Source organism: Choloepus didactylus, chromosome 18 (assembly GCF_015220235.1).
Source record: "Choloepus didactylus isolate mChoDid1 chromosome 18, mChoDid1.pri, whole genome shotgun sequence".
Classification (NCBI taxonomy): Eukaryota; Metazoa; Chordata; class Mammalia; order Pilosa; family Megalonychidae; genus Choloepus; species Choloepus didactylus.
In genome coordinates this window covers 2,299,334-2,327,264 of record NC_051324.1, presented here as the reverse complement: position 1 = coordinate 2,327,264, position 27,931 = coordinate 2,299,334, and the positions used below count along the sequence as shown (strand labels likewise).

The 27,931-nt window shown below is 44.1% G+C and overlaps 1 long non-coding RNA gene across 1 annotated transcript; it reads left to right on the top strand.

The window, feature by feature from the left end:
* Positions 1 to 198: 198 nt before the first annotated feature.
* LOC119514289 lies at positions 199 to 25,859 on the top strand. Its single transcript, XR_005212779.1, has 3 exons — positions 199 to 388; positions 7,776 to 7,854; positions 25,586 to 25,859. It is a non-coding gene; the product is annotated as an uncharacterized LOC119514289 (long non-coding RNA).
* The last annotated feature ends 2,072 nt before the right edge of the window (positions 25,860 to 27,931 follow it).

Sequence of the window (27,931 nt, the reverse complement as noted above, 5' to 3'; positions counted from 1 at the left end):
TGAGGAGATGTGAACTGGAAGTTCCACCTGAAATGTGTGCCAGTGATTGGACTCAGTGGGCTTTCTGAACCCAGATTTAACCCCAAAGTTCTAGAAGTCGCAGGCCCTCCCGCGGGCCCCTCGCTGCAAGACTTGGGGACTTGGCACTTGCCGGGTACAGGCACCTACTTGGCACACTGAGAAGGGCGAATTCTTCCAAATGGGAAATGAGATTCGTGGGAAGTCATTGCCTGTGTGTGATAGGAAGTCACTACCTTGGAAGATCCCGAGCAGTGCTCCGCTCCTTCCAAGCTCAGCTCCAGTGAGGCTGCTGCCAACTTCCAGCATTGCTGAGCACCTGCCGAGTGCCAGGCATTCGCTCACTGGATCCTTAGGACAGCCTCACCAGGTGAGCTTTCATTTTTTCCCTTCTTGTAAACAAGTCGAAGAGGGAAAGAAATTTCTCTGGGGTCTCGGCCAGGAATGAAAGCCAGGGGGTGAGACTGCTTCTTACCCACTTCCACACCCTCCTGCAGACGTGCACTTGCTGCCCATGGGTGCCTATCGCAGACGCGTCTAGCATATGTGGCAGGTTTAAGAGAAAGGTGGGAGCCTGGCAGCTTCCAAGTTGAAAACTTCCATCCCTTACCTTGAAGCAGTGGCTCACCGGGGTGTGGGGCTGAGAATTTGTAGTTTTAGCAAATCCCCAGGTGATGTAGACGCTGCCTTGGACACCACGCTTCCGAGAACCACTGCCTTCAAAGTCTTTCCTGTAAATCGGGAGCTGAGCATCTCCATTCCCTTTTATTGGAATTGCCGTGCTACCCAGAGATGTAATTTGAGACCTCTTGCTCCTGATTTACTCAGAGAAGCCCAGAAATCCTTTATTGTGTTTATCAAGGCGAGAGTGCCCGGGCACCCCGCCTTCTCAGTCACTGGAAGCCTGGGCGAATCTGAGACCGTAAAGCGAGGGTCTAAACGGGGTGAGGCTTAGAGGTGACCCCAGGATCAGCTCCACTCCGGAGTGGTCTGCTCCCCAGCCCCCAGGGCACCCGGGATCACAGCCAGGGCTGGGCGGGAACTTGGGCACACACCCTCTGGCCCCGTTCACCACCAGGCCCCTTGCGTGCGTCCTGAGGTCCTCGCCATTCGTTTCCTGATCTCTCCCTGCCCGGCCTCCTCCCCAAACCCCTCTGCTGGACACTCATTCCTCCCCTCTTCCTTCATCTCTTCCTCCCTCCTGCTCTCCCTTCGGCAGGTACTTCCTGAGGTCCTGTCCTAGCCGGTGGGGACACAGCAGTTTCCAGGACAAACTTGCCACCCGCCCTCGGTGTGGGCTAGAGAACAGGTGGGGACAGGCCAGTACCCAGTTGTGATTCACAAACCTGCAGCCTTCACCCAGGGCACCCCCCGTTCTGCATGTGCATCTTCCTTCTGGGGATCCTCTTTTCAATCCTGACCTGCAGGGGACTCCCCCTGCCCCCCACATTTCACATCAGCATTGACCCTGCCGCTTCCCTTCCTCGCTCCAAGCCCTGCACCGAGTTAAAACCCTCCTTACCCGGAGACTGCACCTCTTAGTGCTGCCGTCTGCTCGGCTCCAGGACCCTCCATGTCCTGGCTCCACCTTCCCAGCCCCCTCCAGTCCTCTGTCCTGTCCCGGGAGCTCTCGGTGCCTGGTTTCCACCTGCCCGCGCTGCTCTGGGTTCTTTGGCCTTTGTTGGTTCCCAGCAGTTGTCTCCTACTCCTCGGTGCCCGCCACGTCCAATTCCCTCATCCCCGCGATTGCTCCTCTCACAGTTCAGCCCCAAACAACCTCAGACGACGCAAGGTTTGTGTCCGTAGACTTCCCACGCCAGTGGCTTAAAGAGGAGAGGGAAGAAATTCAGTAATTATTGCAGGGGGTGTTCCCTCACTATTCCAAGAGTCTGGTCTTGTAAACCAGCCACCTTAAAAGCACTAAATTTTGTTTTACGGATTATAAACCTACACCCATGTGATAAATGGGGCATGGGAGGTGGGGAAGGACTGTCCCAAGGTAATGTGGGATCATACTTTCCGGTGAATGTCACACATGTATTTTTTTTTTCTTGTGCGTATTGTAAGTAGGACCTTTTTTTTTTTTAAATAATTCAATTTTATTGAGATATATCCACATTCCGCACAGTCATACAAAGCGTACAATCAGTTCACAGTACCACCATATCATTGTGCATCCATCACCAAAATTAATTTTTGCACATTTTCATTACCACACACACAAAAGTAATAATAATAAAAATTAAAGTGAAAAAGAACAATTAGAGTAAAAAAGAACACTGGGTGCCTTTTTTTTTTTTGCCCCCATTTTTCTACTCATCCATCCATACACTGGGCAAAGGGGAGTGTGGTCCATATGGCTTTCCCAATCACATTGTCACCCCTCATAAGCTACATTGTTACACAATTGTCTTCAAGACTAAAGGGTCTGGGTTGTAGTTTGCTGGTTTCAGGTATTTACTGCTAGCTATTCCAATTCACTAGAACCTAAAAAGGTTGTCTATATTGTGCGTAAGGGTGCCCATCAGAGTGACCTCTCGGCTTCTTTTGGAATCTCTCAGCCACTGAAACTTACTTCATTTTACATCCCCCTTTGGTCAAGATGTTCAGACATGTATTTTTGAAGTGCTGCACCTCAACCTAGTGCAAGTATGACGCTTCCGGAAACTTCCACTCTGGATATGATAGAGACACTGACGCCAAGGTGCATGCAGATAGTTTGAATAAAATTGTTCTTTGAAATGTGCGAATGGAAAAAAAAAAGCAATGTTTTTATTAATGTGTTATTATATATAATGTTATTTTAAATATGCATGTATAACTGAATCAATAAATGAGGTATAACTAGGCATCTCACTATTTCATCAACATTCCTCAAAGTTTAAATATTCAGATTGATAACTCCAATTTAAAAAAAATTTTTTTCATTAGAGAAACAGGGATTTGCCTTAAATATAGTATCACCTGTATCTTTAATGAATTTCCTACTGTCCACAGAATAAAGTCCAAATCCCTTATTTAGCATTTAAGGCCCCCAAGTGATCCAGCCCCTGCGATCTCAGAACACTGGGGCTTTAAACTGCGCCACTGTCCACTCTTTCCTCAGTGGATTCTACGCCGGAGCCGGAGCCTGTGCTCCAGCACTTCCCACAATTTAAAATACCCTCCCTCATTCTGCCTCGAGAAGTCCTTCTCCTCCTCTGGCAGCTGGCTGGCTTCTTCCCCTGCTCCTCTGAAAGCCCTCCCAGATGCCCAGTCTTTTCTTGAAAATGTGATTCTTCTAGCAAAAAAGCCAAATTTCAGGAAACGTATTCACCATTGTGAGCTTCATAGCTTCCCAATATTTAGACATTTCTGATGAGATCCAAATAGCAAATTGCAATATTTTTGATATTGTATAATGAAACATGTCAACATCTGGAAGTTCTGCATAACTCAGTGAACCGACATTTTCTAAATGACCAATTTGTGATGTGCGGACCCAGGCACAGGGAAAAGATCCACTCAAAGGGCAAGATCAGCCAATGGATTTTCACGTAATGGTATGAAAAGTGCATCAATGTGGTCTCAGATTCCACATCGTAAGTAACCTTTAGGAAACATGCCAAAGAAGAGTTCCCCCAGTCACCTAAAAAGGCTATTAAGACCTTCCTCCTCTTTCCAGCTGTGTATCTGTGAGGTCAGGTTTTCCTCATTTCCTTCAACCAAGACAGCATATCTCGGCAGATTGAATGCAGAACAGATATTGAATGAATCCAGCCATCTTCTCAAGCCAGACATTAAAGAGACTTAGAAAAATATAAAACAAGACTCACTAATTTTTTTTTGCTTGTTTTGGAACATATAGTTATATTTTAAAATATGTTACTCACGTGTTAATATCTAGTAGGCTTATCATTCCTTTTAAGTGAATCATTAAATAAATAATTTTTTTAATCCTCAGTGCTAATTTCTAATACATGTCAATAGATGTGATCCACATTAAAAAAAAGCTCTTTGAGGTCTTCAAGCATTTTTAAAGCAATTTTATTGAGATATATTCACACACCATACAGTCATCCAAAGTGTACAATCAGTTCACAGTATCATCATATAGTTGTGCATTCATCACCACAATGAATCTTTGAACATTTTCATTACTCCAAAAAATAAGAATAAAAATTAAAGTAAAAAAGAACATCCAAACATTCCATACCCCACTGCGGGACACTGATTACGTGCTTCAACTTGGCGGGCCTGGGCTGGGGGACCTGATCAGCCCCTGGGGAGGGTGGTGGGCACGGGCGACAGCGCCCTCCGCAGCCCCCCAGGCCTGGGAAAGTGAGGCCGGAGGCAGGCCCCATTTCCTCACCCAAAATACCACTGTTAGGGGAGGCTTGCCGGAGGGAACCGCCTTTTCCCCCACCCCCTTATCTTGCCCGGACACTCCCCGTTGCCAGTGCAACTCCCATTACCACCAGTGCGCATACATTGTTGCCAGACACCGTTACCAGAGCAACTCTCGCCCCTTTTCAATCAACCTCCGCGCCCTCTCAGAACCAATCCAAGCCTTTAACCTCTACAGCTACCCCGCCCTCTAAACGCCCGATATAAGCTTGTACTCTCCCCTAATAAAGCTCTCTCTCTCTTGGTTTCTTCACCCTAAAAAGAAACGTGTCCCGCCTGTTCCTTTCTCGCCGCCCTCCATACTTTGCACGCCACCCCGCCGGGGACCTGGCCAAGTCCCCCGCCTCGCCCTCGCCTCCGGGAAAGAGCCCCCGCCGCCGGTACCCTCCAAGCAATCCTGAGAGCCTAGGATTAGCAACCGGCCGCCACTCCCCCCCCCCGACGAATCAACTGCGACCGCACCCCTCCTCACCCCCTATTGTTAATTTACTTCTTAAAATACAGTTTTATTGAGATATATTCACACACCCTACAATCATCTACAGTGTACAGTTATTCACAACACAATCATACAGTTGAGTGTTCATCACCAGAATCCATTTTTGAACCTTTTCCTCACTCCAAAAAAATAAAAATGAAAGCAAAAAAGAACACCCAAAACTTTCCATCCCCTCCATCCCACCCTATTCATCATCCAATTTTTGTCTCCAGTTTTCCACTCATCTGTCCGTACACTGAATAAAGGGAGTGTGAGCCACAAGGTTTTCACAGTCACACAGTCACACTGTGCAAGCTACATAGTTATACAGTCATTTTCAAGAATCCAGGTCACTGGGTTGCAGTCTGACAGCTTCAGGCATTTCCCTGCAGCCATTCCCACACACTAAAGACTAAAAGGTGGTATCTGTATAGCACATAGGAAACACCCTCCAGAGTGACCTCTCGACTCCATTTGAAATCTCTCAGCCACTGGAACTTTATTTTGTTTCATTTCGCTTCCCTCTTTTGGTCAAGAAGATTTTCTGAATCCCACGATGCCGGGTCCAGGCTCATCCCCGGGAGTCATATCCTGTGTTGCCAGGGAGATTCACACCCCTGGGAGTCAGGTCCCATGTAGGGGGGAGGGCAGTGAGTTCACCTGCTGAGTGGGTTGAAGACTTCTTTTTTTTTTATGTGTAATTTTATTGAAATATGTTCACATACATGCAATCATCCAAAGTGTACAGCAGTTCACAGTTTCATCCTGTAGTTGTGCATTCAACACCACAATCAATTTTTGAATATTTTCATCACTGATAGTTCTTCTGTTTCTTCAATTTGGCATTTGCAGAGTCTTACTCCAGTCTATGTCCTCCTCCAGAATTTTAAACAATTCAGAATTGTCCCTTTTTCCATTGAATCTCTGGAGAGAAGTTTTCGGTAGCTGTTTACATTGCCATGTTGGTGACGTCACTCTCTTCAAACATTTTTAAGAGTGTTGAGCTGTTCTGGAATGAAAGGTTCCCTGGTCTGACCGCAGGCTGGTTGGCAGTAGCCAGCCACAGAGGCCAGATTGTGTCTGCACTGTGCTGTTTGCATGGAAGTAGACTCAGTTCCGGGGTGCTCTACATCCTTGTGGGAGCTCGGCCTCCCCCTCACCTCCCCGGGGCTCTGTGTCTTCTGCAGAAATGGAGAAAATGCTGCCTCAGCGGCTAGTGATGTGGGCTGCAGGGTTGGTTCTCCAACGTTTGGTGACGTGGGCTGCAGGGCTGGTTCTCCACCACTTGGCAGTGCTATCAGGAGGCCTTGACAGTTTATTATAGTGTAAGTAGCATGAAGAGTTGGTTCTCTTTGGTGTGTTACAAAGAAAGACCCTCTCCAATAATCTCATTTCCAAGGCTGCTCCCCCAGTTAGACCCAGTGGTTCCCCATTAGAGAAGTTTCTCATTGTGAGGATCTATTTGTTGCTGTTGTGTAACTGCCAACACAGGGAAACTGAGATTTCCCCTTTTCTCCCACTGTGGTGAGAATCGCTGAGCTTCACCAAAGTCGAGGGGAAGTGGGCATCCTGTCCCTTCGTGGGGCCTGAGGTCAGCCGCAGAGTGCAGCTGGCAGCCCGGGCCCCCTGAGGAAGGACGCCCTGTGGAGGCCGTGGCCTTCCTCAGAGGAAGGAAGAAAACAGAAGCGGCAGCAGCGGGGGCGAGGGCTGTGGGCCCTCTCGGCCCAGAGACCAGTGCCAACCAGGACGCCCAAAAGCAGGCTGGGGGGTGACAGACCAGGGGCGAGACCCCCACACGCTAGCACCCCAAGGCCCCATGGTGGGACCATCCCGCCAGAGCGTCCGCCCCGGTTCAGGATCCGGAGCTCGGCCCGGCAGGTCCACGAGCCTGACCTCAGATCCCCAGGGATGGAGAGTGGGAGCAAGTCCCTCTCAGATTTTGTTTCCAGTTTCAAAGTTAGAATGCATGGTTTAGAAGGAAAGAAGGAAAAGAGAGCTGGTTACAGGTTTGAGGGAATTGAGGAAAAGGGAAAAGCAGAGAAAGGGGGACAAGTTTGGGGAAAATCTTGACACACGGTAGAGGCAAGAGGGCCAATGTTTGATTATGAGAAAAAGCTTGACTTGGAAGGTAAAACAGGTCACGTCGCTCCATCATAACCCAGGGAAAATGACCCGTTTTTCAGCTCCTGCCTCCCTGCCTCAGGGCCTTTGCACTGTGACTCCTTCTGCTTGGGATGCGCGTCCCCAGGTGGCCCCTGACCCTTCCTCCGGCCATCCACATGGGTCACCCTCCCTCCTCTGGCTCCTCACTGCGCTGTCCCCGGTCACCTTTCCACTCCCCTGCCTCCTTACTTCCTGCCTCCCGCCCCAGATTCCCTGTTCTCCCTAGCGTCCTGTGCATTGTCCTTACTTCTCCCATGTATGGCCCGTCTCCCCCACTAGAGAACAAGCTCCTTGTGGAGTTGTGATCACTCACAAGTACTTGTTGAGTGAGTGAGTGAGTGAATGGGCTGCATGGGGGCTGGAATACTCGTCCCGGTGATCATCACGGACCCTCTCACGGGAAAGCTGCTTGGGAGGCCTGAGTGAGCTGGCGTCGGAGCCGAGGGTGCCCGCTGGCCTAGGTGGTGTTTGGGGTGGCACCCTCACCCACTCCGGCCTTGCCGGGCAGCTAAAACCTTCACCAGAACTCCCCTTTCCCCGAGTTGACTCCGTGACCCCACCTTTTGCTTCCTCCGAGGTTCCCAGCCCCTCTCAGATTGGCAGCGTCTTTCTTAAATACGCTCAACCTGGAGGTCTTGCTAAGCGTGGGAGTTACGGTTTTTTCCTCTGTGAACTCCTGTGTAGCCTCGCTGTGAGCCATCGTGTGCTGACTTTGAACCTTGCCTTCCAGAGCCAACCGTAAACACACAGACTCGTAGCCCTCCCGTGAAACTACGTCTCTTTCGCACGTCTCCGTCTCGGCAATCCTGGTGAGCGCGAGTGCTCGCAGCACAGCTGGTGCGTGTTGAAGACTGAGTGTGGCTTCACGATACACGTGTGCCTCCTCTAACAAATCATCCGGGGAAAACTAAAGAGCAACTTTGAAAAATAGGGATTTCATTCTTTAAAATTATTGTTTAGATAGTTATTAAATAGGGGTTTCCTTTTTAATACCTTAGCCAAAGCTAAATTTCAGATGGATTGAAGAAGTAAATGTAAAAACAAAATAAAAGGGTCTTCCAACAGAGACAGGAAACCCAAAAGCTACTAGGGGGTGGCGGGGGACAGTGACAGATACTTGAAAATTGAAACCACATCATGAAAGATGCCGTTAACAAAGCCAACAAATGATAGATTTTGGAAAAACACGTTTTCAAGGCAAATGACAAAGTGTGTGTGTGTATATACACATGTGTGTATATGTATAGACAACATATAGATATATTTTCACAAGGAGCTCTTACACATTGCCAAGCATTAAAATAGGCAAATCACAAAAGAACAAATCTAAATGGCCTAAGAAGATATGAAAAGTTGTACACACTCCTTGGTTTCTAGGGAAAGGCACAATAAAGAAAAATGAAATACTGCCATTAGGCTGGCAAAAATCAGAGATGGAAAGAAGTATGGCAGCATTTCAGAAAAGCAAACTGGAAAAATCTATTGTAGTTAAAAGTCCATTACCCTTAGACCTAGCAATCTTACTCCTAGGAATCTATTCCAAGAAATGAAAGCAGCACATAAAGGATTAAATAATGAAGTAGAGCATTCCCACTGTCAGAGCTCTACCTCAGTAAATAAAAGCATCAGTATATGAAGGATAATAGGAAGGTAGTGGCTGGGTTTGCTATAGCTGACAAAATGCAACATACCAGAAACGGGTTGGCTTTTACAATGGGGATTTATTAGCTTACAAACTCACAGTTCTAAGGCTGTGAAAATATCCCAGCTAAGGCATCAACAGGATGACACCTTCTCTGAAGACCGGTTACTGGCAAGCTTGCCAGACAGACAGGCACATGGCGAGGTCTGCAGGTCCTTCTCTCCCGGGTTCTGTTGCTTCCAGCTTCTGGCTGCACGGTCTCTCAGTTTCTTTGGGTGCTTCTCTGAAATTCATCTCTCAGCTTCTGTATGTATTTTATCCTCTCATAAAGGACTCCAGCAAGACGATCAAGACCCACACTGAATGAGGTGGGTCACATCTCAGCTGAAATAATGTAAACCAAAGGTCCCATCCCCAGTAGGTCTGTACCCACAAGAATGGATTAAAAGAACATGGCCTTTCCTGGGGTACATAACAGCTCCAAACCAGCACAGGTAGCATAGCGTTAAATACACACACACACACACACACACACACACACACAGAGCAAGAGTCAATGTCTAACAATAAAGGAATGGTTGATTATTTTATGGTACATACACACAATTAAATGCTATTGCCTCTACCATAAGTAAAGATAAATATGATTTTTTAAATTAGGAAAGATGTCTTAAGGCCCTCCTGCTAGATGCTTCGATGGCTCCCTCTTCCTCACGAGATCCATTTTGGGTTCCCGAGGCCTGTCCTCCCCTCCTCTTGTCTCGAGCGCCTCAAACTCTCTCACCGCTTTATATCCTGAATGTTCTCTGGTGGCTCCCAAACGTCCCTCTTGTCCAGGTACTCAGCACATGGTTGTTGAATGAATAAGTGATGTGGCTCCTCGTTACCTTCTTCACGTCACCTCCCATCTTCCCCTACTCAATCCCTGCCCCCCAGCCCTACAGAGGTATCTACAGCTGCTCTCCCTGGCCACCAGCTGCTGCCTTGGCCTGAGCACTTTTCCTCAGTCCACCCAATTCACTTCCCAGGTTCACTGAAACACCATTTCGGCCTCACTGACTCCATCCAGATGGGATCAGTTGCTTCTGACCTAGTTCCACTTCTAGTTCTGCTTTCGCCCTGCCCAGTGGGAGGCCCCTCGTCACTACATGACAGGCCTGGGGCTGGGATTGGAGGATAAAGATGCCTAAGACATCATCCTCAAGACCAAGGAATTTGTAAGTTAGTGGGAGAAAGACAAGAGGAAATAGCTGTGTATTAGTCAGGGTTCTCTAGGGAAACAGAACCAGCGGGAGATATCTATAAATATGAGATTTTATAAAAGTGTCTCATGCAGCTGTGGAGATGTGCGAGTCCAAATTCCATAGTGCAGGCTGCCAGCTGACAACTGTGATGAAGGTCTTCGATGGGCTCCCCAGGATAGGCTGGCTGGCTGAAGGAGAAGTGAAAGTTCTCTCTCTTCTCCCTTTAAGCTGATTGGATTAAATCCAGCTGATTTAATTCTCTCGTTGCAGAAGACGCTCTCTTCTGTTGATGTAATCAGCCACAGATGCAATCAACTGGCTGATGATTTAATAAACCAGCCTTCTGGTTTATTAATCAGCCACAAATGTCCTTGCAGTGATGGTTAGGCCAGTGCTTGCTTGACCAGACACCTGGGCACCATCACTTGGCTAAATTGATACATGAACCTAACCATTGAAAGCTGCTACAACAGGACCGAGTGACGAGGTAAATCAAGAGACAAAATTTATTCATTCAACAAATTGATCCTTGTCTACGTGTCTGGCACTTTTCTAGGCATGGGGGAAACAGATCCCTGCCCTACTAGAGCTTATCTTTAGTGAGAGGAGACAGACACTATACAGGTGTAATGTAAAATAAAAATGGCCACCCTTCTTGGGCATGGCCAGGAGGGACACCTTTCTAAGAAAGGATTTTCCAGAAGACAAAACACTTGACCTGCACGGGCTTCCCAAGACAAAGGAATAATGGAGCCCACCCTACAGAAATGCAGATAAGCAGCCCTGATGATAAACCAGTTTGGGTCCAGGAGAGAGAGTTTATCAGACTGGACACATCATACTAAACCCCCTATGGATAATGGAAACTTAATGTCAGCCAATCGGAATATTGCCTCGCTTGATTCCGCGCTGGCCCTATATGAGCTTCAACTAACCAGTCCCTCGGTGGAGCTCCGTCCACTTTCTGAGCAGGATGCCGCCCGATTCACGAATCACCCAATAAGGCTGTGTGTCCTAAATTGCATGAAAATCATTCTTTTATCAGGCAGATGGTTAAAATAGATTGGAAGGAGGGGAGGGAGCAAAGCCAGGTGATAGAGGAGTGCTCCAGGCAGATGGAAACAGGATGCAAAGTGCCGATGTCGGGTACATAACATGCTGTGGGGAGACAGTGGAAGAACTGGAAAATCAGAGAGCACTTCCCAGAGCGGGGCCTTGAAGAATGAGAAGGGTTTGGGTAGGCAGACTAGAGCCAGGCCAGGCGGAGGGATGACAACAGCAGTCCATGTCTCGGAGGGGTAAGGGGCAGGTGCGTTTGGGGAAAGGCCAGTGCATGGAGTGGCCGGGGCAGAATTCAGGTGGAAGGTGAAGATAAGGTGTTCTCGTTTCTCAGCTGCCAAAGCAAATACCAGGCGATGACTTGGCATAAACAATGGGAATTTATTGGCTGTGTTTTGAGGCTGGGAGGAGTCCAAAACTGAGGCATCAGCAAGATGACGCCTTCTCCCCGAAGCTGTGGTGTTCTGGGGCTGACTGCCGGCGATCCTTGGTCTTTGGCTTTTCTCTCACATGGCAATGCACGTGGCGGTGACTTCTCCTTTCCACTGTGGGCTCTCTTGGCTTCCAGCTTCTCCTCCTCCATGGGGCTTTTCTCTCTGTGGCCTTCTCTAGGTAGGTGGACTCCATTGAAAGGTTAAGACCCATCCCGACTGAGGTGGGCCACACCTCATCACAGGTCCTACTTTCAGTGGGTTCCCACCCACAGGAATGGATCAAGAGGAACATGTTTTTCTGGGGTACTTATAGCTCCAAACCACCACCCAGCGTTAGAGAAACAAGCTGGAAGGGATCCAGGAGCTCTCAGCATAGGAATTTGTTGATGCCAGGAGACTGGGAGAACCAAGATTAAAAAAATACTATCCACCTCCACCAATTAACTTCAACTGATTTTCAAATCACCTCTGTCCACCAGTTCGTAAGATGTTGTGATGCTCCACCTCTGTCCCCAGTTCCTTGGGATGTCCCTGGGCCTTCTGATGCCACTCATGACCTCTGAGGATGTGATTTAGGCTGCACTGTCAGGACCAACAAATAGGGAAAAAGAAAAAGACTGACAATACTACATGCTGGTGAGAATGCAGCGTGGCTAGAACCCCCATAGTCTGCTGGTGGGCGAGTAGATTGATACGCTGCTTTGGAATTTCCAAGCCATGTTCATAGCTGGACTGTTTGAAATAGACATAATACACTAGACATAATAGACCTCAATGTTCCTCAAGCGTAGAATGGATAAATTGTAGTTTATTCACACAGTGCACCACTAAACAGCCGTGAGAATGCATAAAGAATTACAGGAAACAGCAAGGAGGGACAACATGGATGGATCTCCATATACTGCTGAGTAAAAGAAGCCAGACATAAACCAGACAAAACTAAATTAAGAATTTGGGGTAGGTAACGCATTGGGGGATAGTGACTGGATGGGGCATGAATTGGTTTCTGGGGCAGGTGAACTGAGTTTCCAGATATATGAGTGAATCTAGTGCTCAGAAGAGACTTAGCTCTCCCAGTCAGCCCCTGGCTGTTCAAGCCATGACTTTTTTGTGGTGCTAAACATTAGAGTGAGGCTGTCTTGGATCCTCCAGCCCAACTGAGCCACCACAGCCGATACCACGTGGGACAGAGGTGCACCAGCCACCTCTGATGAGCCCCGTCCAAATTCCTAACTCACGGAATTGCAGCGAAAAGCAAATGGTTGTTGTTGCATAGATGTTATCACAGTAAAGTTAAAAGCAAACAAACAACAAACCAATTAGAGCAAAACTAAAAACAAACAAACAAAAAAACAGCATTATTTCATCATCATGGATAATCTTTCTTTGGGATTCTCTTTGATCCAAAGGAGGATGACTGTAGAGAGAAATTTTGTGTTTCGATAGAAACTTCTAGCACACTCTTGTAGGTTATCCAATTGTCTTCCTGTTCATTGTCTTTGGGCTATTGCACCCCTTTCTAAACTGCAGGTAACTACATGGTTTGTTCCTACCTGTAAATTAGACTGGATCCTGTCATCTTGCACGTATTGTCCATCTTTACCAATTTTTCAATTCTTACAGTCTCCTTCAATATCTCCAAACCAATGTTTTCAAATTTCCTCCTACCCTCTTGATTTGATGTCACTGAAAACTAAAATCCAACTGACCAAATCCTTAGTGAGACTCTAGGCTGCCTTGGAGATGGCCTTTGGTCCATTGTGGTTTGGAGCTCTGCACCCCAGAAAAAACATGTTCTCAAACTTAATCCATTCCTGTGGGTGTGAACCCATTGTAAGTAGGACCTTTTGAGGTTACTTCAATTAAGGTGTGTCCTTTAATGAGTCTTAATCCCATTACTGGAGTCCTTTGTAAGCAGAATGAAATTTAGACAGAGAAAGCCATGGAAGCAAGAAGGTGAAATCCAGTGGAACTCAGAAGAGAACGGAGAGGCCAGGGGAGGCCACTGTGCGCATCGCCACGTGACCGAGGAGCCCAGGATCAGGGATCGCCGGCAGCCGGCCCCAGAACAGTACTCTTCGGGAAGAGAGCATCACCTTGATGACAACTAGATTTGGAGTTTTTCTAGCCTCAAAGCCATGAGCCAATAAATTCTCATTGTTTAAGCTAATCCACTGCTTGGTATTTGCTTTGGCATCCAGGAAACTAAAACACCCAGTGTGTAAGGGAGCACCATGAACTAATGTGTTATCTCCGAGGACTCAAAAGACTCAGACCACAAAGGGCACATCAGATGTGCAAATCACATGTACAAATCCACAGAGGCATCAGCTGGATTTCTCCCTGGACACTTCTGGGTCACTAAGGAAATCTGACGTCCCTCTTTTTTTTTTTTAATTAAATTCAGTTTTATTGAAATACATTCACACACCATACAATCATCCATGGTATACAATCCACTGTCCACAGTATGATAACATAGTTATGCGTTCATCACCACAATCTATCTCTGAACATTTTCCTTACATCAGAAAGAACCAGAACCAGAATAAAAAATAAAAGTGAAAAAAGAACACCCAAATCATCCCCCCATCCCACCCCATTTGTCCTTTAGTTTTTATCCCCATTCCTCCACTCATCCATACACTAGATAAAGGGGGTGTGATCCACAAGGTCTTCACAATCACACTGTCACCCCTTGTAATCTACATTATTATATAATTGTCTTCAGGAGTCCAGACTGCTGGGTTGGAGTTTGGTAGTTTCAGGTATTTACTTCTAGCTATTCCAATACATTAAAGCCTAAGAGGTGTTATCTATATAGTGCATAAGAATGTCCACCACAGTGACCTCTCGACTCCATTTGGAATCTCTCAGCCACTGAAACTATTTCGTCTCATTTTGCATCCCCCTTTTGGTCAAGAAGATACTTTCAGTCCCACGATGCCGGGTCCACATTCATCCCCGGGAGTCATATTCTGCGTTGCCAGGGAGATTTACACCCCTGGGAGTTGACATCCCTCTTTTAAGATGCCTGACCCTATGACAACTGACCATTTAAACCACCTTCTTGTGGATGGTTTGACTTGTTTTCCACCAACAAAAAACCATTTCAACAAGGAGCAGTAGGACCAAGTTGTTCAAGGAAGAGCCTGATGTTGTTTTTGAACAAGAGGCGGGACTGATGGAGACTGTTTTTCTTTCACTTGACCAAGCTGCCCGCCATGATTCTCACCACCCCCCGCACCCTCCCCCACCCTGACTGCCTTAAAGTGGATCTTGAAGTGCCACTTAAAGTGGGAAAGTACCAGTAGGTCAACTAGTGAAAGATGCCAGAGAGAGGTCGGGAAGGAGGTTGATAACTTGGAATAGCTAGTACCTGAAGTTGTCCTTTTTCCCTGAAGTCTGAGTTGTTTTTCTCTGCAGCCCCACAGCCACAGGATCCAATGTCCAGAGGACTCACCTTTTACCGGGACTATAAGGAATAAATTTGTGAGACTAGCTCCATCATCCCTGAAGAGCTCTGTAGTCGCCCTTCTCTGTAGGTCAGATATTACTGTAGGAACTGCTGTCACTGAGCTGGAATCCTTAAACACAATGGGGATAATCGGGTCCCGAGTCAGCAGAAGCCAAGTAGCTGCAGTTAATCGCCACAGACAAGGTGGACAGGGCTACCATAATGGGAAACAGGCTCAAAGCAGCAATCAAAATAATGACTCGCAGAGACTTATGGCGTTGGCTAGTGGATCATGGAGTACCAAGTAGTAAAATAGATGGGCAATCGACTAAATTCTTGTTTGAACTATATAAGCAGAAGAATTCTAGGTCAAGTGAACGAAAATCTCCCTTGAATTACAAAAACAGAGAGTCACGGCCCCTTAATCAATTCCCAGACTTGAGACAGTTTACAGATCCAGAGCCCCTTGAATGAAGGGAAGGCCGGGTACCCTTGGGGAAGGACCCTGTCACACTGCCAAAAATGTATACTGTTAATCTTCCTCCCAGCCTTCCCCAGAGGGACCTAGGCCTTTTACCAGGTTAACTGTGTATTGGGGGAAAAGGAAATGATCAGATATTTTGTGGATTATTAGACACTGGTTCAGAAGTGACGTTAATTTCCGGAGACCCAAAACGTTACTCTGGTCCACCAGTCAGAGTTGGGGCTTATGGAGGTCAGGTGATCGATGGAGTTTTAGCTCAGGTCCATCTCACAGTGGGTCCAGTGGGTCCCCGGACCCATTCTGTGGTTATTTCCCCAGTTCTGGAATGCATAATTGGAGTAGACATGCTCAGCAACTGGCAGAATCCTCATGCAGGTTCCCCGTCTCGTGGAGTGAGGTCTTATGCTCACAGCAGTGGATGCCAGTTTTCCAACACCACTGGTAACCTCTAGTCTACTTTCTGTGTCTATGGTTTTGCTTATTCTAGCTGTTTCTTTTTTTTTTTTTCTTTCCAGCATTTTATCATGAAATTTTTCAAACACAGAGAAAAGTGAACACCCATATACATACCATCTAGCTTCAACAATTACTAAAATTTGGCCAAATTTGTCTAGCTGTTTCATATAAGTGAAATCAAGTATTTGTCCTGCTGTGAATGACTTATTTCACTCAACATGATGTCTCCAAGGTTTATCTATTTGTATCATGTATCAGAACTTCATTCCTTCTTACAGCTGAATAATATCCGGTTGTATGGATGGGCCACATCTTGTTTACCCATTCATTTGTTGATGGACACTTGCATTGCTTCCACCTTTTGATGCTTGCGAATAATGCTGCTTTGTATATTGTTGTGCAAATACCTGTTTGAGTCCCTGTTTCAGTTCTTTTGGGTATATACTTAGCAGTGTAATTGCCGGGTCATACGCACTCTGTGTTTAACTTTCTGAGAAACCACCAAGCTGTTTCCCACAGTGATTGCGCCATTTTATATTCCCACCCCAGCAAGGATGTTCTGCAGTGAAACTGGCCTTTTGGTCTTTGATGGTGAGCACATGGTGTGAGGAATTCACTGACTGTTAGTTCAGAGCCTCCACCTTTATTCAGGCAAAGGTGACCACAGTTTGACCCTCCCTTGCTTTTGCTCCATCAGTGCAAGTACTGATGCGGTGAAAAAGCCAGGGAATGTCATACTGTTATTAGGAAAACAGCTCTGACCTCGCAGAACCCCTGGAAGGTCTCGGAGAGCTTCAGGAGTCCTCGGACCACACTTTTTTTTTTTTCCCAATAAATCTTAAGAGCATTTAATACAAAAAATTAAAGCCAAATATAAGATTTTACACTTAAAAAAAAAAAAAAAACTCACTTGCTGAATATTTATTATAATATCCCAACTGTTAAAGAGAACAACATTTAAAAATAACAATGCCAAGGAAATTGAGGAAGTCAACTTCTTAAATATAAAATAACAAGGCCATCTAAATCAGTAAAAAAATTAAACTTTAGGGCAAGAAAGTAAAAACTTTAAAAAACCCCAATAAAACCCTTTTGCCTTTTCAAATTAGTATACAAATTTCAGAAGGTTACAAATGTCAACAGCAAAACACAGTTAATTCACATGTAGATTACCTTCTGGATGAAATTTTTCCTCTGTCCATTTGTTTATTTTTATTTTTTTTTTAATTAAATTCAGTTGTATTGCGATATATTCTCATACCGTACAATCATCCATGGTGTACAATCATCTGTTCACAGATCCATCATATAGTTGTGCATTCATCACCCCAATCTATTTTTGAACATTTTCCTTACACCAGAAAGAATCAGAATAAGAATAAAAAATAAAAGTAAAAAAGAACACTGCAAAGGAGAGGCTAGGCCTCCCTATGGTTGTGCCTAAGAGCCTCCTCCCGAATGCCTCTTTGTTGCTCAGATGTGGCCCTGTCTCTCTGGCTAAGCCAACTTGAAAGGTGAAATCACTGCCCTCCCCCCTACGTGGGATCAGACACCCAGGGGAGTGAATCTCCCTGGCTACGTGGAATATGACTCCCAGGGAGGAATGTAGACCCGGCATCGTGGGACGGAGAACATCTTCTTGACCAAAAGGGGGATGTGAAAGGAAATGAAATAAGCTTCAGTGGCAGAGAGATTCCAAAAGGAGCCGAGAGGTCACTCTGGTGGGCACTCTTACGCACACTTTAGACAACCCTTTTTAGGTTCTAAAGAATTGGGGTAGCTGGTGGTAGATACCTGAAACTATCAAACTACAACCCAGAACCCATGAATCTCGAAGACAGTTGTATAAAAATGTAGCTTATGAGAGGTGACAATGGGATTGGGAAAGCCATAAGGACCACACTCCACTTTGTCTAGTTTATGGATGGATGAGTAGAAAAATAGGGGAAGGAAACAAACAGACAAAGGTACCCAGTGTTCTTTTTTACTTCAATTGCTCTTTTTCACTCTAATTATTATTCTTGTTATTTTTGTGTGTGTGCTAATGAAGGTGTCAGGGATTGATTTGGGTGATGAATGTACCACTATGTAATGGTACTATAAACAATCGAAAGTACGATTTGTTTTGTATGACTGCATGGTATGTGAATCTATCTCAATAAAATGAAGATTTAAAAAAAAAAAAAAAAAAAGAACACTCAAATCATCCCCCCCATCCCACCCTATTTTGCATTTTGTTTTTGTCCCCATTTTTCTACTCATCCATCCATACGCTAGATAAAGGGAGTACAATCCACAAGGTTTTCACAATCACACTGTCAGGCCACACTTTTTGAACCACTGAATTAATCTCTCAGCTTCACCAATATTCTTGTAAAGGTTAAAAAAAAAAAAAAAAGAAAAGAAAAAAGTATTGACGTTTCTATTGTATCATTTCTGGAAGCGAAACTTGCAACAACTTTTGACGATGTTGAGCCTTTTCTGAGCCCTGTGATCCTGGAAAACAGCCAAGGTGAGGACCCCCTACCCCCATCCTTGTGTTCTGGAAAATAGTTACTGCGAAGAATGAGCCTTCCCCTCACGTGACCCCTTTGTTTAACTAGGTTGAGGCCGGACACACACACTCCGAATCTCCATACTTTGCTTCCTAAAGATTATTAGCTGAACTGTTTGTGTCCACTGATCAGTCGGATTAAAACACTTGTTGATCAAACTTTGGTTAAGCTTCTGTCCTTACCCCAGGCTTCCAAACTTTGGCCACACACAGCCTGAGCCAGCCTGGGCCCTTCTGAGAACACCCTGGGCTCCCGGGCAAACCACTCCCCGGTTCACTGTCTGATCCACACTTGCATCCCACTTCCTCACCCCAGGTTCTTCCTAGAAACGAAAACCCTTTTGCCCTAACCCTTGAGGTGCTTGCAGATCTTATGGGCAGTGCTCTCTCTTCTCCCCCGTTGAAATAATCCTTTCAAATAGATCCTCCCCTACCAAGTCCAGACTTGTTTTTTATCAGACACTTTCATTTTCCAAATGTTTAACCGTTCCCATTTTCATAATTTTCATTAAACTCAGGGTAAGATTCATAGAAGTTTTTCATTCTAGGATAGCCGCTGTCTTTCAAGGTCCAAGTCTTCGTCGAGTTGTCGTTACTTCACCCCAACTTTCAGATATTTTATTTCCTTCTTTTTGCTATGTGATATGTGGTCATAAATAAAAATTTTTTCAGGAAAGATTTGAAGTGTTTGACTTGATTTACACAAGTGTGGTATCATCCAGAAAGGACTGAACACAGTGACTAAGCACCAGATTAAAGCATCTGGAAGTTTTCCTAAAAACCAGGCTGAAAGACGGGACTTTCGCTCTGGCCTTACCCTGGCACTGTCGGCACAAACTCCCGTGACATTTTCACATACTTATTTCTCATCAAAACCCATCTTCCTTGAGTATTGATAATAATATTTGATATATGACTTCAGATATTGGTCCCTCTGCCTCCACATAAGGACTCATTAAACTATCTTCAAAGTCATAAATTTTGCATTTTAAAGTACATTATTAACATACTTTTATGTGAAGCGATAGATGTGTCATTGAGAATTGAAATTTTATAAGCATCACTCATAAGGATTTTCAAAAAGTTGCTGAGTAGCCTGGGAATTGGGCTGCCCCAGAGCCCTGTGGGAGGAAGCTCGAGCTGTCCGGGTGGGGAAACAGAGTAGGCAGAGAGCAGCTCCTGGGCAGCCACTTTGGCCCACTGTGGGGCAATGCATCTGGACATTACTGGCTCCACAGCTTTCTGCTGGGTGCCCCAGGCTTTGCCAGGCCTGCATCCCATTCTTGTCTCTGTCCAGACCTGCTCCCACCTCCTTCCTTTCACAGGTATTGATCTCTAATAAACATCTTGCACCCCAACTCCATCTTGCACCCTAACTTTGGGTCAGCCTCTCTTTCTGGAAAACCCAACCCGGGACAATTCATCAGTAGATGGATGTTTTACAACAACAGGGACCATACATCTCAATTGCAATGATAAATCTGTATTGATATTCTTATTTTGTGGCGTTCTAATAAATGCATTATGACTGAAACTGTTCTATTTTTTTTCTTTATTAGAGAAGTTGTGAGTTTACAGAACAATCAAGCATAAAATACAGGATTCCCATACACCACCTGTGCTGGTTTGAATCTGTTATATACCCTATAAAAAGCCATGTTCTTTAATGAATCTTGTGGGGGCAGACCTCTTCTGGGTGGGATCTTTTGGTTAGGTTGTTTCCATGGAGATGTTACCCACTCAATTGTGGGTGGGAACTTTTCAGATTATTTCCGTGGAGATGTGACCCCGCCCATTCAGGGTGAGTCTTGATTAGTTTACTGGAGTCCTTAAGAGAGTTTAGGGGCTGACACAGACCCAGATGCTTGGAGTTGAAGACAGAAAGATGTTTGGAGATGCTAAGCTAAGAGAGTTTGCCCTGGAGAAGCTAAGAGAGGACTCCTGGACACTTAGAAAGCTACTGGAATCAGAAGCTGAAATCAACGCAACCTGGGAGCAAAGGACCAGCAGACACCAGCCACGTGCCTTCCCAGCTGCCAGGGGTGTTCCAGACGCCATCGGCCTTTCTTCAGTGAAGGTGTCCTCTTGATGCCTTAGTTCAGACATTTTTATGGCCTTAGAAGTATAAATTTATGAATGAATAAACCCTCATTGTAAAAGCCAATCCATTTCCGGTTTATTGCATTTCCAGAAGCTTTAGCAAACTGGAACATCACCCCAGCACCAGCAACTTGCATTGGTGTGGAACATTTGTTATATTTTCCTTGATGATAGCACGTTTTTATAATTGTACTGTTAATTAAAGTCCATGGTTTAATGTACACTGTGTAGTGTAGTTCCATAGATTTTTAAAAAATTTTTATCCTGTTACCTTATATACACTCTAACATTTCCCCCTTTTAATCATATTCAGATACATATTTCAGTGCTGTTAATTGCATTCACAAAATTGAGCTACTCTCACCACCATCTACTCCCAAAACATTTCCATCACTCCAAATAGGAACCCTGTACACTTTAAGACTCAACTTCCTGTTCCCTGTCCCCACCCTGTCCCCTGGTAACCCATATTCTACATTCTGACTCTATGAGTTTGCTTTTTCCAATTATTTCAAATCAGTGAGATCATACAATATTTATCCTTTTGTGTCTGGCTTATTTCACTCAACGTGGTGTCCTAAAGGTTCACCCATGATGTCACGTGCATAAGGACTTCATTCCTTTTTATGGCTGAATAACATTCCACTGTATGTATATACCACATTTTATTTCTTCGTTCGTTGATTGATGGACACTTGGGTTGCTTCCAACTTTCGGCGATAGTGAATAATGCCGCTGTGAACATTGGGATGCAGGTATCTGCTCGAGTTCCTGCTTTCAATTCCTTTGGTGTATGCTGAGTGGTGGGATTGCTGGGTTATATGGTAGTTCTATACTTAGCTTTCCGAGGAACTGCCAGACCGTCTTCCACCGCAGCTGCACCATTTTACATTCCCACCAACCATGAATGAGTGTTCCTATTTCCTGCATCCTTTCCAAAACTTATTTTCCATTTTTTTAAATAGCAGATATGCCAGTTTGATTGTATTATGTCCCCCAAAATGTCATTATCTTTGATGCAATCTTGTGTGGGCAGACATATTAGTGTTGATTAGATTGTAATTCTTTGAGTGTTTCCATGGAGATGCGCCCCACCCAACTGTGGGTGATGACTCTAATTCGATAATTTCCATGGAGGTGTTGGCCCGCCCATTCAGTGTGGGCCTTCACTAGTTCACTGGAGCACTACATAAGCTCAGACAGAAGGAGCGAGCTTGCTACCGCCAAGAGGGACACTTTGAAGAATGCACAGGTGCTGAGAGAGGAGCTGTAACTTAGAGAGATATTTTGAAGATGGCCATTGAAAGCAGACTCTTGCTCTGGAGAAGCTAAGAGAGAACAAATGCCCCAAGAGCAACACTTTGAAGAATGCACAGGAGCTGAGAGAGGAGCTGAAACACACCCCAGGATCAGCAGATGCCAGCCACGTGCCTTCCCAGCTAACAGAGGTTTTCCAGACGCCATTGGCCATCCTCCACTGAAGGTACACGATTGCTGATGTGTTACCTTGGACACTTTATGGCCTTAAACCTGTAACTGTGTAACCAAATAAACCCCCTTTATAAAAGCTAATCCATTTCTGGTGTTTTGCAAAAAGGCAGCATTAGCAAACTGGAACAGCAGACATTCTAATAGGTGTAAAATGGTATCTCACTTTGGTTTTGATATGCATTTCCCCAATGGCTAATGATGTTGAGCATCTTTTCATATGCTTTCTGGACATTTGTATATCTTCTTTGGAGAGATGTCTGTTCAAGTCTTTTGCCTACTTATTAAGCGGGTTGTTGGCCTTTTCGTTGTTAAGTTGAAGGATTTCTTTATATATTCTGAATATTATCCTTTATTGGATATGTGATTTCTAAATATTTTTCCCATTGTGTAGGTTGTCATTTTACTTTCATGATAAAGTCCTTTGAGGAACGAAAGTTTTTAATTTTGATGAGGCCTCATTTATCTATTTTTTGTTGTTGTTGCTTGTGCTTTGGGTGTAAAGTCTAAGAAACCATTGCCTAACTCAAGGTCCTGGAGATACTTCCTTACATTTTCTTCTATGAGTTTGCTAATTCCAGCTCTTATATTATTAAGGTCTTTGATCCATGTTGAGTTTATTTTTGCATGTGGCGTATGGTAGGGGTCCTCCATTTTTGGGCAACGGTTCTATTTTTTAACCATACAGTAGATTCTGTTTACATTTTTTATTATACTTTTCAAAAATTTAAGATGGTTTTCATTTTTGTTATTGTCACATCAATAAAATGTTTTTTCAGGTGTTTTAATAGTTTAAGTGGTTTATTTGGAAAATGGATACATGATGTTCTTTAAAATTTATATCAGTGATGTTTGCAAATATTCTTTATTTCAACCACTAGCAGTAACAGACTTTATTGTCACTCCTATAAAATATGTTTAGCACTGTTAACTTTTTTTTTTTTATTCAATAAGCTTTAATGCTTTTGTGCATTTTTTACTATAGTTTCCATCAGTAATTGCTGGCATGTAGAAAAGTGCTATTGATTTTCTAACACTTTCTATTTTGAAGTAATTTCAAACTTACAGGATAGTTGCAAAAACAATACAAAAATCTATACAGACAACTCCACCCTACTCCCATGCAGATACCCAGATCCACCAATTGTTAACATTTTGCCACATTTCCCGTACCACTCTATCCATCTATCCATCCATCCATCTATCTATTTTTTTATCTAATTTCTAAACATTTGAGAGTAAGTTGTATACATCATAGCACTTTTATCTTTTAACGATACAACTTTTGAGCACCATTTGGATCCATGGATTATGACAATAGCAAAAAAATAAGCCATCTTGGTGTTTGGTTGAAACTTTCAAATTGTTTTCATTTTAGAAAGTCAAATTTTATAATGACTTTGCACAGCATAAAAGATGTTCCACAGTATTCTGATATCTATCAATTTATTATTGACATCATTTCAGAAAATTTATGTTTATGATTCAGAAGATTTGTGGTTATGAGATTTGCAAAATATTTTAAGGAAAAAATATACACCTTGCTATCTCTTCCTTTTATGTGCTTATTTTCAATATTTTACCATAAATTCTTGAATGTATAAATATCAAAACACTGCACACTCACTCTACACCAGACTATCAAAGCACCAGCAGTGTAATCAGGGTTGAAACAATATAACCAAAATAGGAGCAATAGCAATGATGTAATTTGAAGATAATGATAAACTGGTGATTCTCCTAAATCTCAGCTTCCAACCCTGCCCACCAGAACATGGGGTCAACTCTCAACTCAGGCTGTGAACATCTCAGGTGACATCACCAGGAGGTCCCTTTATCATCTCCACTACCTATAGCAATGGCTGACAAACTGAGTTCACGTGACACTTTATATTGCTAATTAATTTTACTTATTGCAGTTACCACTATACTGTTTACTAACTGGTAGTGAAACATTTCAATATTTGCTCAGTATATACATATGCACACACAGTTAATAGGTGTTCTGGTTTGCTAAAGCTTCTGGAATATAATATACAAGAAATGAGTTGGCTTTTACAATGAGAATTTATTAGCTTACAAATTTACAGTTATAAAGCCATGAAAATGTCCCAAGTAAGGCCTCAATAGGACGATGCGTTCTCTGAATAAAGATCGCTGGCATCCAGGGTTCCTCTGCCAGAGAGCAAGGCACATGGCCAGCACCTGCTAGTCCTTCGCTCCGGGATTTTTTTGCTTTGAGCTTCTGACTTCAGCGGCTCTCTCAGCTCCTCCAGGGGCTTTTCTCTGTAAACTCTCTCCAAACTTCTCTGGGTGTTTCTCTCTGAGCTCTCTGGTTTTTTTTTTTCTGTCCTTCATCCTCTCATAAAAGGCTCCAGTGAAGGATTAAGACCCACCTTGAATGGGCTGAGTCACGTCTCAGTTGAGCCAAAGGTCCCACCCACAGGGATGGATTACAACAACGTGGCCTGGAACCTAGAATGAGAGCTTGTTATTCTGTACAGGTTAATATGATACCCTGATGCACCCCAGAGTACCTGGGGCAGAAAATAAAAAAGTATTTGCAAAGTCTCCTTGAGGGACTGGGTAAAAATGTGGAAATATTAAATTTCCCCACCTGGGGAATTCCTGATATTCCCACAAGCATTAGGGAATTCCAATTTAATAAGTCAAGCCCTTGATCTTGGGACTTCCCCTTTTGATACTTATTCCTGCAAAGGAGAGGCTAAGCCCAGTAATAATTATGCCTAAGAGTAATCCCCAGAGAACCTCTTTTGTTGCTCAGATGTGGCCTCTCTATGCCAACTCTGCAGGTAAACTCACTGCCCTCCCCACTACGTGAGACATGACTCCCAGGGATGTAAATCTCCCTGGCAATGTGAAACATGACTCCCAGGGATGAGCCTGGACCTGGCATCATGGGATTGAGAAAGTCTTCCCCACCAAAAGGGGGAAGAGAAATGAAACTAAATAAACTTTCAGTGGCTGAGAGATCTCAAATTGAGTTGAGTGGTCATTCTGGAGGTTATTCTTATGCATTATATAGAATACATAAGATTCCTTTTTAGTTTCTATTGTATTAGAATAGCTAGAAGGAAATACCTGAATCTGTTGAATGGTAATCTGGACTTGATTCTTGATGACAATTGCATAACTGTACAGCTTTTATCGTGTGACTGTGTGATAGTGAAAACCTTGTGACGGACAATTCCTTTATCCAATGTATGGGCAGATGAGTAATAAAATAATGACAAAAATATATATAAATAATGGAGGGGGGGCTAAGGGGTATGGGATGGTTTGGGTATTCTTTATTATCTTTTTTGATTTTTTATATATTTTTTTCCTTTATTTTGGAGTAATTAAAATGTTCAAAAGTTGATTGTGGTGATGAATGCAGAACTATATGATGATACTGTGAGCCATTGATTGTATATTTTGGATGGATTATATGGTGTGTGGGTATATTGCAAAAAAAAAAAAAGAACCTGACCTTTCTTTGGGGTACATTACAGCTCCAAACTACCACACTAGGACAAAGAAAGATCAATAAAAATGAACCAAATTGTCATCTTTGAGTGATTTTAGAAGCAAATGGGAAATCCCTTTTGCCTCGTTACAGAAAGAAGCCTAAATGTGACCAACGGTGAACACTGACAGGTTGGCGGCCAGCCCCTTCGTCCAGAATTGCATCCTCGGACCCTCGTGGGAGTCCCACGACCAGGCCACACAACCCTGCCATCCTCAGCGCCCCTCGCCTCAGCTGAGCCCACCAGAATCCCTTCCCCAGGAATTTGGATCTGAGACCGCCATGTGGAAGGTAAACCGAGGCAAGCAAAGAATGAAGCAGATGCACAGGTGGACGGGCTGCCCTCCTGGGGTCGCTGGTTCTTCTGTCAGTGTGCCTTTTTTTTTTTTTATTAAATTCAGTTTTATTGCGATACATTCACATACCATACAATCATCCATGGTGTACAATCAACTATTCACAGTACCATCCTATAGTTCTGCATTCATCACCCCAATCTATTTTTGAACATTTTCCTTACACCAGAAAGAATCAGAATAATTGAATAAAAAATAAAAGTAAAAAAGAACACCTGAATCATCCCCTCATCCCACCCTATTTTTCATTTAGTTTTTGTCCCCATTTTTGTACTCATCCATCCATACACTGGATAAAGGGAGTGCGATCCACAGGGTTTTCACAATCACACTGTCACCCCTTGTAAGCTACATTGTTATACAATCGTCTTCAAGAGTCAAGGCTACTGGGTTGGCGTTTGGTAGTTTCAGGTGTTTACTTCTAGCTATTCCAATACATTAAAACCTAAAAAGTGTTATCTATACAGTGCATAAGAATGTCCACCAGAGTGACCTCTCGACTCCATTTGGAATCTCTCAGCCCCCTAAGCTTCACTTCATTTCATCTTGCATCCCCCTTTTGGTCAAGAGACTGTTCTCAATCCCAGGATGCCAGGTCCAGATTCATCCCCGGGAGTCATATCCTGCGTTGCCAGGGAGATTTACACCCCTGGGAGTCAGGTCCCATGTAGCAGGGAGAGCAGCGAGATCACCCACCAAGGTGTCTTAGCTAGAGAGAGAGGCCACATCTGAGCAACAAAGAGTTTCTTGGGGAGACTCTTAGGCACAATTATATGCAAGCTTAGCCTCTCCTTTGCAGTAATGAGCTTCGTAAGGGCAAGTCCCATGATAGAGGGCTCAGCACATCAAACCACCAGTCCTCAATGTTTGTGACAATATCAGCATCAGTCCAGGTGGGGATGTCCAACACTTCCGCACTTTCCCCCAGATCCTCAGGGGGGCCTTGTAAATATATTTTTATTCTCTGCCCAAATTACTTTGGGATGTGTCACTATTTCACTCTAACCTATACTAACCTACCATATGTCACTTCCTATTCAAAGTTCCATGTAATTGTGGTGTTTGAACAAACCGACTGTAGAGTTCTACTGTTTAGAAAATATAGATCCTGGCAGTGTGTTTTTGAGGCTGTGAGCAGGCATTCTGGAAGGCACACCTGAATCTATATTCATTCCTTAAAAAAAATTTGTTTTAATTTATTATATTTGGCATTTGATATTTGCTGCCAAATTCTCCTAACTAAATATTTCTTTAGCAAAGCCCCTCTCCCTCCCCAACCTCTTTTTTCCGATAATGAACCTCAGAGGGCAGAAATCCTTATGTGTGCAAGTGCTTAGGTTTTGCTCTTCAATGACTTTATTTTCAAATACATCAAGTATTTTTTTTAAACTTTTATATTTTAAATTTTATTGTAGCAACATATATACTATATAACATTTACCATTTTATCCACTTTCAAGTATACAATTAAGTGGTGTTAATTACACCCACAATGTCGTGCTCCTGTCACCACCATCCATTACCCCAAACTTTTCTATCACCCCAAACAGAAACTCTGCACCCACTAATCAATTACCCCACATTCCCCACCTCTGCACCTGGGAACCTGTAATCTACTTTCTGTCTCTGTGAATTTGCATATTCCAGTGATTTCATATACGTCAGATCATACAATATTTGTCCTTTTGTGTCTGGATTCTCATACTTGAGTTTTTGAAGCAAGGTGTGCTCCTGGGATATCTGCCTGCCCTGTGAGTACAGGACATGATGCCTAGAGCAGCTTATTCTTTTCTGTAAACCTGCAACTGCTCTAATAGCAATTAAAAAAAAAAAAGAAAAGAAAAGAAAGATCTCACTTGGGAAGACGAGGTAGGAGGGAAGGGGCACTGTTCTGGGGTTGTGGAAAGAAGCTGGAAAGAAGGAAGTGCCTGGGGTGGGGCAGGGGGTTAAGAGTAGAGATGGAACTTACCACACCTCACCTGCTTCCTGGCCCTGCCGAAGGCTAGCTTTATCCCACTGGATTTATACAAGTAAAGTATGACTCTTCTTAACAACCCAAGGAGGTAGCTGATGCTATTGTACT